This window comes from Mirounga leonina, unplaced genomic scaffold (genome assembly GCF_011800145.1).
Source record: "Mirounga leonina isolate KUSES-001 unplaced genomic scaffold, KU_Mleo_1.0 Mir_126, whole genome shotgun sequence".
NCBI classification, from domain to species: Eukaryota; Metazoa; Chordata; class Mammalia; order Carnivora; family Phocidae; genus Mirounga; species Mirounga leonina.
Genome location: NW_023270314.1, coordinates 29,371,491 through 29,382,357, shown reverse-complemented (window position 1 = coordinate 29,382,357; position 10,867 = coordinate 29,371,491). Strand labels below are relative to the sequence as shown.

The following is a 10,867-nucleotide window of genomic DNA, read 5'->3' as shown; positions in this document are numbered from 1 at the left end:
CTTCCTTCCTTCCTTCCTTCCTTCCTTCCTTCCTTCCTTCCTTCCTTTTTTCCTAGAGACCCTTTGCTTGACTATTAGTTTCTTTTTGATTTCTCTACACAGAATTTTCCTTCTAACACCTAGGGGAAAATATCTGCCAGGGATACAGGGTCGGTGGGGGGGAGGGGATTCACTCATGGACTATAATCAGCCTGATTTCACGATAACTCTCCAGAAAGAAACACTTGGCCCCTATAAAGTCTTATGGCGTGTTGTACAGTGGGCCCCTGGAGAGCCATTATGCCTTTAGTGAGGAGTTCGGTATCCACAAGGGCCTTCCTGGTCCCACTCCATCTAACAGTCACGTGTTCAAAAAAAGAAACTCCCAGAACACACGCCGGAGGCCCACAGGCTAAACCTGGCCACGAGTGGGGCCTGTGTGCCCCCACCACCATCACCACTGGTCATCATAAATTTTTAAATTAGTTGTCAATGTTTCTGAAAAATAGAGAGATTTCACTTTGGGATGTCCAGCTTCCTGTTAAAAAAATGGGATAATCTGGCCACGCTGGGCTGCAGTCCCCGTGGCAACCCTGCTGGCCTGAGGTGGAGCTACCCCTCCGGACCAGGCTGCGCCCTCCATCCCACCGGCCCCGGGTTTGCAGCCCTCCAGCCTCACAGGTGAGAGAACAGGCTGTGCATGCAGCTGCAGGAGCGCAAACCCTGCCTCCACCCCTCCCCCAGCTCCCCCCAGCTGCATCCCAGAACCACTGGCCAGAGCTCTCTAAGCTCCCGTTCCCTCGCCTGCAAAAGGAGAAAAAGAACAATACCTACCTCATTGGTCTGTGAGACTCCATGAGATAATGCATGTCAAGGACTCAGCACAGCGCCTGGTAGCAGGACCTGCTCAGGGAATGCTAGTGCTTGTTCTTATCAGGATTGCTTCGGGAACTGGGGACAAGTCCTCTGAGCTACAGCCCAGCTTTTCGTATAATGTTTTAGTCACACGAAGCAATTGCCCTTCAACTCTCTTCTCTAGCTCAGGGGACCCAGGCTACCTAGAAACATATTTCCATCCAATAAACAGTGACTGAGCATAGCTGTGATGAGCTAGGTGTTGTGTGGAGTCGGGACACTTCCAAGATGGGCTCCAGCCCTGTTCTCAGGGGCTGGCAACACAGCGGGGACATGGACCATTGAATAGACAGGCTCAGCCCTGTCAGGTGCAATTGAGCACAGAGCTTCCACACACCCCCACTCGGCCCTGCCCCAACCAGCCAGGAGCTTGGCTTTCAAGAAGGAACCAGGGGTGCCCCTGACTCTCCTTCTCCTTCCAAGTTCCAAAACCTTCCAGAACTTTACTAAAAGACACTAAATGGCAAATTAGCTCCACTTCCCCTCCGGGTTCTCAGGCTCCACACTTGAGTTCTTCCGCGGCACACTGGTTAACAGAATTTCATCTCAACAAAGCTGTTCAGATCTCTGATGGAGTTCATTATAATGGAATTTTACCTGAGGCTGTCATCCCCCACTTCTTAACATCATGGCACCCAAGATGTTGGTGTGCTTGCCAAATAGGCTGGGCAGAGGTACCTTCCCGCCCCTGGCAGAAGTCCGGAAAGTCAGAGTTGTTTGGAACAAAGAACTCTGCCCTGAAGGTGTTTTCCAGCATCATCCTGGCCAGCCTGGAACCGTCCCATTCACCCTCCACTGGCACCACCTACTGCCTCTTTACCAGCCCTCCTCAGAAAGGAAGGGGAAAGAGAAGACAGAGTTGAACAACCAGGACACCACGCAGGGCAAATCGTGGGCAGGTGAAGCAGGGGCAGACATTCTGGACTTCAGGAGATCTGAGTTTAAGTTCTGGTTCTGACTTAGGAAAGAAATTTAACCTCTTAACTTCTTCTTCTTTTTTTTTTTTAAGATGTATTTATTTATTTTAGAGAGAGAAGAGAACAGGGGAAAGGGGCAGAGGGAGAGGGAAAGAGAAACTTAAGCAGACTCTACACTTGAGCATGGTGCACGACCCAGAGCTCAATCTCACAACACTGCGATCATGACCTGAGCTGAAACCAAGAACTGGACACTTAACCGACTGTGCCACCCAGGTGCCTCCCAACTCAACTTCTTTGAACGTCAGTTTCCTCTTCTGTAAAATGGGGATAACAATATTACCTACCCCATAGGATTATTGAAGGGCATACATGAGAAAATGCATGAAAAAATTTAACACGCTGCCTGGAATGTGTAAGTTATAACAGCCCTTGGTTTATTACGATTGTCAGCTTTTATCTGATATGTTAGCCTCACAGAAGTCAAAGGTTGGTGTAAAGAGAGACAATGGGGCAGAGTGGGGTGGGAGGTGCTTGAAGACTAGGTGGGGCTCTACCACGGAGCCCAGCGTGGGCCTAGTGACCAAGCTGAGGCCCAGGGCAGAGGCACTCGCCTGCCTCTGGAGCTGACAGGCACAGACTAGATGGGTAATTACAGGATTGCGGCCTGGGGTGGCCCATGCAACTGCCTAGCCGGCCACATTCTTTTGTGGGTGGCTGGGTGAGTGGGCAGCTGGCTGTTGATGTGACTGCCAGGACACAGGGTCTATCTAACACCTATTCAACCTAGCACCTCCAGGCAGAGTGTTCAACCTTGGAACGGAAAAGGATTCTCTGTGGGCATTCTGCTCCTTTCCCCAGGGCACCTCCTCTGTTCTCTCCACCCCAACTCTCAAGTACCCCAAGACCCCGCTCCTCAGATTGGACAAGTCAGAGGGTCAAAGATCAAGGCCAGACTCTGAACAATTAGTCTTCGGTTTACCTCACCTGGAGCCTTCAAAAGTTCAAAAAGCCCTGGACAGATGTGAATCCCATCTCTGCCCCCAGTGCCCTGAACTCTGATTAGCTAATAAGCACAGAGTTCTGAGATTTCTATGCCCTTTTCTCAAAATCACTGCCCAGGAAAAATCTACCATCCCAACACCCTTGGCAAAATGCAATTCAGTGGGTATTACTTGGTCACCTAGTATGTGCTCAGCACTGTCACCAGGCTCTTGGTTGAACCGAACAGAACGCCAAGTGTTGGGATAGGTGTGGAGCCGTGGGATCCCCCCCTCACTGTTGCTGGGAGCCCAGCAAGGAAGGCTTCAACCGCACGCGGAGACCCTGCACAGCGCCCGCAGAGTTAGGCTGGGGCCGCCTGCAAACGACACATCGGACGGGTGTACACAAAAGCCAGTCGAGGATGATTCAATTACGAGAGCCGAAAGCGCAACTTCTTCATTTTAGAAATGACGTCTATATCAGGTGTTGAAAAGGATGGGGAACAACGGGAAATTTTATCCCCTGCTGAAGTGAGTGCTTTCTGGAACCAGCACCGTGGAAAAGGATTGGGTAGCGTAGAGCAATGCCCAACCGAATTCCCTGTGCCCCAGCAGCTTTACCCCCAGGCCGGGCCCCGGAAAAACACCTACGCACACCAGGAGACAAGCATGCCATACTCCGGGCAGTGTCACCATGCTAACTCCAAACTGGAAACAACCCAAACGTCCATCACCATGAGGGATGATGTACAAATTGCAGCACATCCTTATCGTGCACACCACGCTGAGTGAAGACTAGTGAACTACCTCTGGCTGCGTCAACACGGACCGATCTCAGAAACGTGACATGGAGTAGAAGACCTACATTGCAGAGAGCATGCGTGTGGGTAAGCTCCAAAGACATGCGAAGGTAAACAAATACATTGTTTGGCAAAGCTCACGTAGATGATAACTTAAAAAGAAAAGGAAGGAAATAACTAACTAACATTCAAAATATTAGCAGGGTGGGGAGGGAGGAAGGGGATGCAAATGGGAAGAGGAACGGGAGCTTTTAAGGTGTTACCAATGTTCCATCCCGAATTTAGGTGATGTGTACGGGATATATATAATACATATATATTATATTATTCTTTAATCTATACATAAGCATATTGTGTGTATGATATATTTCACCGTTAACAAAATAAAAAGAATGGAAGAATCTGAGTCCCAGAGAAGCTAAATAACTTTCCCAAGCTCAACAGCTAACAAATGGCAGAAAGAGAAATGTACCAAATCTGAGCGCAGCCTGCTACCAAGACGGCCGTTCTTGGATTCTAAAGGGACCTCTCGCAATAATGAGTTTCTGGTCTAGTCAATTTGAGAACAATTGCCAGAGTCTTTACTTTTCTTTTCTTTTTTTTTTTAAAGATTTTATTTATTTATTTGACAGAGAGATAGACAGAAGAGCATAAGCAGAGGGAGTGGCCGAGGGAGAGGGAGAAGCAGGCTCTGCACTGAGCAGGGAGCCCGATGCGGGACTCGATCCCAGGACCCTGAGATCATGACCTGAGCCGAAGGCAGACGCTCAACCATCTAAGCCACCCAGGCGCCCCCAGAGTCTTTACTTTTCACTGTTAAATTCCCAGCATCCTGAATAGTGCCTGTCACACAGTAGGCCCTCAAGGCATATCTACTGAATGACCATCTGTCTGCTCATGTTTTTGGAGGCCTTACTTCGTGCCAGACACTTCACTTATGTCACCTCTCGTCCTCACACACGCTCCATAAGGGAGTTATTCTTACCCCAGTTGACAGATAAGGAAACTGAGATTCGGAGAGATTAAGAGACCTGCCCAAGGTCACAAGCTAGAAAGTGACAAAGCCAGGATTTGAACCCAAGGGTGTCCAGCTCAAACCTCGTGTTCCTCCTATTCGGCGAGGCGCTAGCACAGCTTCTAACAGCGCTACCTAACGTTTCAGTCGTATGCCGAGGAACCCCGGAGGCCCCCGCTGAAGGGTGGGCTGAGCGCTTTCTCTTCCTTCTCCCTCCGTCTCTGGGCTCTGGCACTGAGAGTGGTTGGCCCCGGCCAGGCCCGGCACCGACAAGCAGGGCAGAGCAGTGGTCACGGGCTAATTCTGCAGCGTGGCAGGCTGCTGCATCACCTCCAGCCTCAGTTTCCCATACACATGCTGGAGGGGGTAACAGCAGTTTCCTCCAAGCGGAAGCTGTCAAGGTTAAAGGAGATAAGAAATTGCACAGTGCCTGGCAGAGGCTGTTAGATGCGGCTAGAGTCCATTTCTCCTTCCAGGTAGGCTCGCTTCAGGAGTGTTTCTGAAGGCGTGGCCAGGCGGGGGACGGGTGGACAGATGAGATTAGCTCCCGGTTGGCCAATGGGACAATGACCTTTCCTTGGTGCCCCTAGCACATAGTAGGTTATCAACAGAGTGGCTTGTGTGACATTGAGAGAGTGTTTGTTATTTGCCTTCTAGACCATTCAAATCTTATTTGATCCCATGCAATCTCTCTGCATGGAGCTCTCTCTCTCTCTCTTTCTCAGGTTCTTGTCTGCTGTTTTTACCCAAGTTAGGTGCCCAAGACTGCTGGAGAGGCTCTGAGGCCTGAGGGTGCTGGCAGAGGGAGCCTCCTTTGAGAGGCCACTGTCCCCAGAGTAACCTTTGGGCAAACTGAGCTTGCACCCAGGTCAACCTGTTCAAACCAGTTAGTAAATCTAATTCTGCCACTCACAAACATTTATTGCTGGCCTATTATGTACAAGGCATGGTGCTAAATGCCCTGTGGCTTCCCACGAATGCTGAAGTGGTAGGGTTCCGTGGAGGTTAAGACGGACCCAAGCGTGAGTCCTGACTGTCCCACTCCTCAGCTGTGGAGCCTCGGCACATTGCTCAACCTCACCAAGCCTCAGTTTTCCATTTGCAAAAGAAGCAAAACAGTGGTTCCTACCTCACAAGGTTGTGGCGGGTCTGGGAGGCCACGCACGCAACGTACTTAGCACAGCCCCTGGTACTACTGAGCTCAGGGTTCAGCGAGTAGCTGTTCTTGGAGCTACAAATCCAGTGCCAGCAGGTGGCACACGCTGGATGTGTCGCCAGCAAAGCCTTGCGCCTCGTAGGTGCCCCATAGTGCCTGGAATGTCACACCTTGCACAACACCTCAAAGCTTCAACCTGTGGTCAGAAGGCCAGTGAGAGGCAGCAGCTTCCCAGGAACTGGCTTCTGGGTCCCGCCCAAGCTCCACTTGCCCGCTGGTGCCTCTGCCCACGCCCTGCTTGGGACCAGGACTCTCCCCTGCGCAGAATGGGGACTTTGTGTGGCATCTGGTTCTGGAAACACTGCTTGGCCTATTCCTTTGGCACAGGACCTGCAGGGCAGGTTTGCAAAAGCATGACACACGCTCAGACGCCCCTAGCACCTGCTGCTCCTGCTTCTTGCTTTTGCCATTTACTGACCAGCCGCCCCCCTCCTCCCCTTCCAGCCCAGGGCGCCTCTTCCCTTCTCTGGCCCCACAAGTTGCTTCAAAGGGTGGGATTTCCCGAGAGGTCTTCACCTGCCCTCTTCATTTGTTGATGAGGAGAACAGCTTCCTTCCTGCCAGAGTAGACGGTCCCTACACCTTACCGATGAGGCTCCACCCCCATGCCAGGCTCCCCAGTCACTCTCATGCTGGCCCCCTGAGGGCTCTCCAGGGAGCCCACCCTGAGCATCTGGACCACGAGAACCAAGAACGCAGAAGGGAGGGCAGTTTCTTTTCTACATGTCACCGCAGCAGGATGCAGTCGCTGCCACCAACGCCTAGAGCTTGGGTTGAGCAAGAATAGTCTGTCCCCGCCCTGGACCATTTCCCCAACAGTCAGACCAGAGGAGACAGTCAAACTCCAGTGTCCAGGAGGACTGACTCCATCCCCTGCTAAGCAGTTTTTCTCTGGCTCTGACCTCCACTCTGCTCACCAGTTCCCCAGAACCTGACTACAAGTGACCTGTGCCCTTTATCCACACGAGCAAGGTTTGACTACCTCCCCTTCTTGTTGTTTATCCGCTTGACAGCTGGACTTCCCTGTGGTATGGTGTGGCCCCCAGAGATCCGGGAAGCTGGACAGACAAAATGAAGAGGCTGCAGATATGGGGGAAGAGGGAAGAGGAAGCATGAGGCCCAGTCTTGGCTCCATTAAAAATCCCAATTCCCCTAGGGGCAGCTGAAGGGGAGTTGGCAGGCCTTCCTGTCCCCATCTGAGGTAGAGGTGGGGCAGGAAAACCAAAGGTGAAGCCAGTCATAAGCCAAGGGTGAAGGGAAGTCACACGAGCAAGTGGTAGGCTGGGTGGCGGGTAGTGGGAGAAGGCGGCTGCGGGTAGTGGGAGAAGGCGGCTGGGGGCAGTGCTGTCCTCAGGGAAGAGCCTGGAATTGGCTGATAATACCTGGGAATAAGGTAGGGTGTTGGGGCTGCCCTCAGAATTAAGCTACCCCATTTTCCCCTCATCATGAAGGACTTCCCCCACCTTCTCTTCCTTGTTAAACCCGCTCCCACCCATCTTCCCCTCACCATGTGACCTCCGCTGGGTTTGGAGAGTGACTAAATGTCCCAGTGAGGCCTTGACAGCTGCGGTGTGTGTCTGTTGTCCTGACTTATTAACAACACCCCTGTCACACTCAAAGTCTCCCAGTTTGGACAGTAAATTGTATGGCACTGTCCCTAGCCCACCCAGAGGGCACTGACACAGGACAGGATGAAGAGGGAATTAGAGAAAAGCATGGCTGGAAGCAAGGCCCTGTGGTCCAGAACGCCAGCCACGCTAGTTTCCGCCCAGCTAGATCCTGTCGGAACCGGACAGTAGTGGAGAGACAGCGAGGGCAGTGCCCCTCCTGGGGCTCACGCTGTCTCAGGGAAGAGGCCCGATTTGGGGGGTTCCGCTTTCTGTCACCCTCAGAGGGCCTAACACCAAGCTGGGTGCCTAAGAGGCTCTTAACCAAATCTTATCATTTCCTTGCTTCCCTCTACCTGCATCCACAACAGGCTCACAGTGGTGACAAACCAAAAGCCGGGGGCCTAGAACTCATCCTGTCCAGCAACAAACTGGGATGTCATCCAAGCTCAGACTTCCAGTGTTCCTGACTCTGGCCCTCCAGCTACCAGAAACCAACTGCTAGACAAAGACAACAGCAGGTTTCTAGCAGAGGTTCCAGAAGCAGATCTCGGCCAAGGTGGCCACTGCCTCCTAAGGATGTGAGGTGCAGAACTGAACAGCTGCAGCTCCCTCTCCTGCTTGGATAACTGCTTGGTCTGGCCCCTGAGCCCCAGGCCAAACATGGAAGACACTGGCTTCAGACACTGGCTACTTATTCTGAGAGTGGAGGGTGGGGGTCCAGGAGGTCCTCTTGGTGCTTGCTCTGGGACTTAATCCCAAAAGGAGATGAGTTCTGAGGTGGGATGGGGAAGAAGACTGAGAAACCACAAACACAAATAACCAGGGCACCCCAAACTGTACCAGACCTTCCACAATGTTTCTACAAATAGAGTGTGAGGGCCTTGACCAAGGTGCTGTGAGGGGTCAGGAAAGCTTCCTAACTCTCCTTCCCTCCTTCCTAATCTCACTCTCCTCTTTTCTTACCTTTTCCTCTTCCCTCCTTTCTTATTCTTTACCCTGGACAGGGTCCAAGTTGTGGCTAAAGAGGGACCAGCCAAACTGAAGCCATGGGACCCAGCAAGAGTACAGACTGTGAAGTCCCAGCATTTTGCAATCTGAGTCAGCCCCACAACACACCCTGGTTGTGGGCTCATGTCATATGGATCCAGAGAGGCCGCTGACAGGGGGGCAATAGACTCGGGTGTTCCTGTTTCTGCTCAAGGATCTGAACCACCCAAAACAAAAGCCAGAGAGAAATTTACAGTCTTACTACCTCCTGGTCCGGCTGCATACCATTCCAGAAGGATCCTCAATCCCCTCCAGCACTTGGACAGGGAAGGGACGAGGAAGGCCCCCCAATACACAACACTTGAAGTTCACAGAGTTGAGGGCTCCAGTGTCCAGACTATCCATTTCCATCTCAACAAACCACCCCCGTTTCTGAGCTTGGCTTAAAACTTTCTTTGACAACACCATGGCTTCCCTAGTCCTAGAATCTTCCTGACTTCTTGGGCACACCGACCTTGTTAACAGAGATGGGTCACTAACAAGATCACTAGGCAGACATGGAATGAGAGGCTGGAAGTCTACAGGGTTGGGATGCACCTCCTGATCTTTGGAGAAGGATAAGAGATGTGGATTTACCGCAAATCCACAATCTCTTCACAGTCATACCATAGCGATCCCATAATCATGGCTGTGTTGGGTGTCCCCTTCACAGGAGTGGCCACCACTGGCCTTGAGGAAGACAGCCTTCCAGCAGGGAGCTGGAGTGGAGCTGACTCTGCCTAGGGGAGCTTCTGCAATGCTCAGAAAATGCCTGCCCAGTTGCTTGCCTGGGCTCTGGCCCCTCTGGCTGCAACTGAGCCCAGACAGGAGGCTGACTCACTCACCGCAGGGAGGAGGAGGAGGAAGAGGAGGAGGAGGAGGAGGAGGAGGAGATGCGGGAAGGGCCTCTGCTGGGAGACCCAGTGCTCTCCCAGCCCAGGCAGCCTGGGTCTCGGCCTCAGTGGTCCATGGGGGAGGGGGGCAGTGTCCACTGCTCCCTCCCAGACCCCACGTTGTGCCCTCCTAGATACTTCTCCTGAATTCTCCCCCACCACTTACAGATGTGGGACCCCTCACTCCCCAAACAGAAACCACTCCTTGAGCCCCCTCCTCGATTCGATGCTTGCCCCTAATTCCATGGATAGGCTCTCCTGAAAAAATAAATCCAGTGCATTAGGGTTCAGTAGGTCTAAAATCATTGGTGGTTTAAAAAAGGAAAAGAAAAGAAAAGAAAAAAACACTCTACTTAAAAGATCCAACTCCACCATCGCAGGTGACCCTACATAGGTCCGAGAAGATGTTAAGGCTACACACACCCCACCTCCAGGAGACCTTAGCACCATCGACAGCCAATCTCCCTTTCCTCCACTCCATGCCAAGCTCCCCAACAGAGGAAGAAAACAAATGCTTCTTGTTGCCCAAGTGCGGAGCGCTGTGCTAGCAGAGAATTTGTGTGTTAAGCTGCCAGAGGAGGTCGTTGCTCCTCTCGCCAGCCTGGCACGAACTTTAGCTCTTCCTCAGACCTCAGTGTCCCGTCAGTGCCTCAGCCTCATGGCACGAGAGCCCAGGTAGCCAAGTTTGCCCCGGCGATTTAGACTCCCGTGCTTGCACCCGGGCACTCGGGGCCGGTACCCCCGACGCCCCTCCCCCGGGCCCAATCCCGATCGCGGGACCCCCTTCCCCGCCGCTCCCGGGTCCGCACCTGGTCCGGCGGGTGGGCACGCTGCTCCGCGCTCCCGGCGCCTCCGGCTCCGCGGCTGCCTTTTGACAAGCAGAGACAGCCCAGCACCTGGCCCCGCCCCTCCCAAGGACCCACCCCCGGACCCGCCCCTTCCCTTGGCCCGGCCCACAGGACCTGCCTCGCCGGGCGAGAGCGCCGGCGGCACCGCAACCATCTTGACTTGGAATCAACCACTGGGAGGCTCTGCCCGGGGTAGTCCTCCACGACTGCGGTGCACAGGGGAAGACATGCTTCTGGCCTCTGTGCGTTTTCGATGGTTATGGGTGTGCACCTCCACGCTGTGCCCGCGTTAATCTGTGATGCATTCGCCCGCCTCCCGCCGCCATGGTTCTACCCAGCCTGCTGCGGACGCCTCTTCCAGGTGCGTCACCTCCACCTGGGCTGACCCGATCGGGACTTCGTCTGCTGGGCTGGGGGCGCCTGCCGCGGGCATCATCGGTTCTCTCTGCGCCCGTGGGAAATCCCGGGCGCCGCTCGCGGTCGCGTTACTTCTGCAGAGCGCCGGGGAGCTCAGCCCGACCCTGCACGCTAGGCTAGAAGAGCAAACGGAAAACGGGGCCCAAGTGGAGCCTGGAGCTGCGTCGTTGTCCCCTTCGAAGTCCCCTCGCCCGCGACCACGGCTGATCGCGTCGCGAACCTCATCCAAGCGAGTTTAGTCTCAGCTTT

At 53.4% G+C, this 10,867-nt stretch overlaps 1 protein-coding gene across 1 annotated transcript in view; it reads right to left on the bottom strand.

The window, feature by feature from the left end:
- The window catches only part of VDR (vitamin D receptor), a 55,872-nt gene extending 45,661 nt beyond the window's left edge, over positions 1–10,211 (bottom strand). Inside the window, exon 1 of the mRNA XM_035002794.1 lies at positions 10,163–10,211. The gene's annotated coding sequence lies outside the window, so the exon portion shown is untranslated. The remainder of the gene's footprint in view (positions 1–10,162) is intronic.
- Positions 10,212–10,867: the final 656 nt, after the last annotated feature.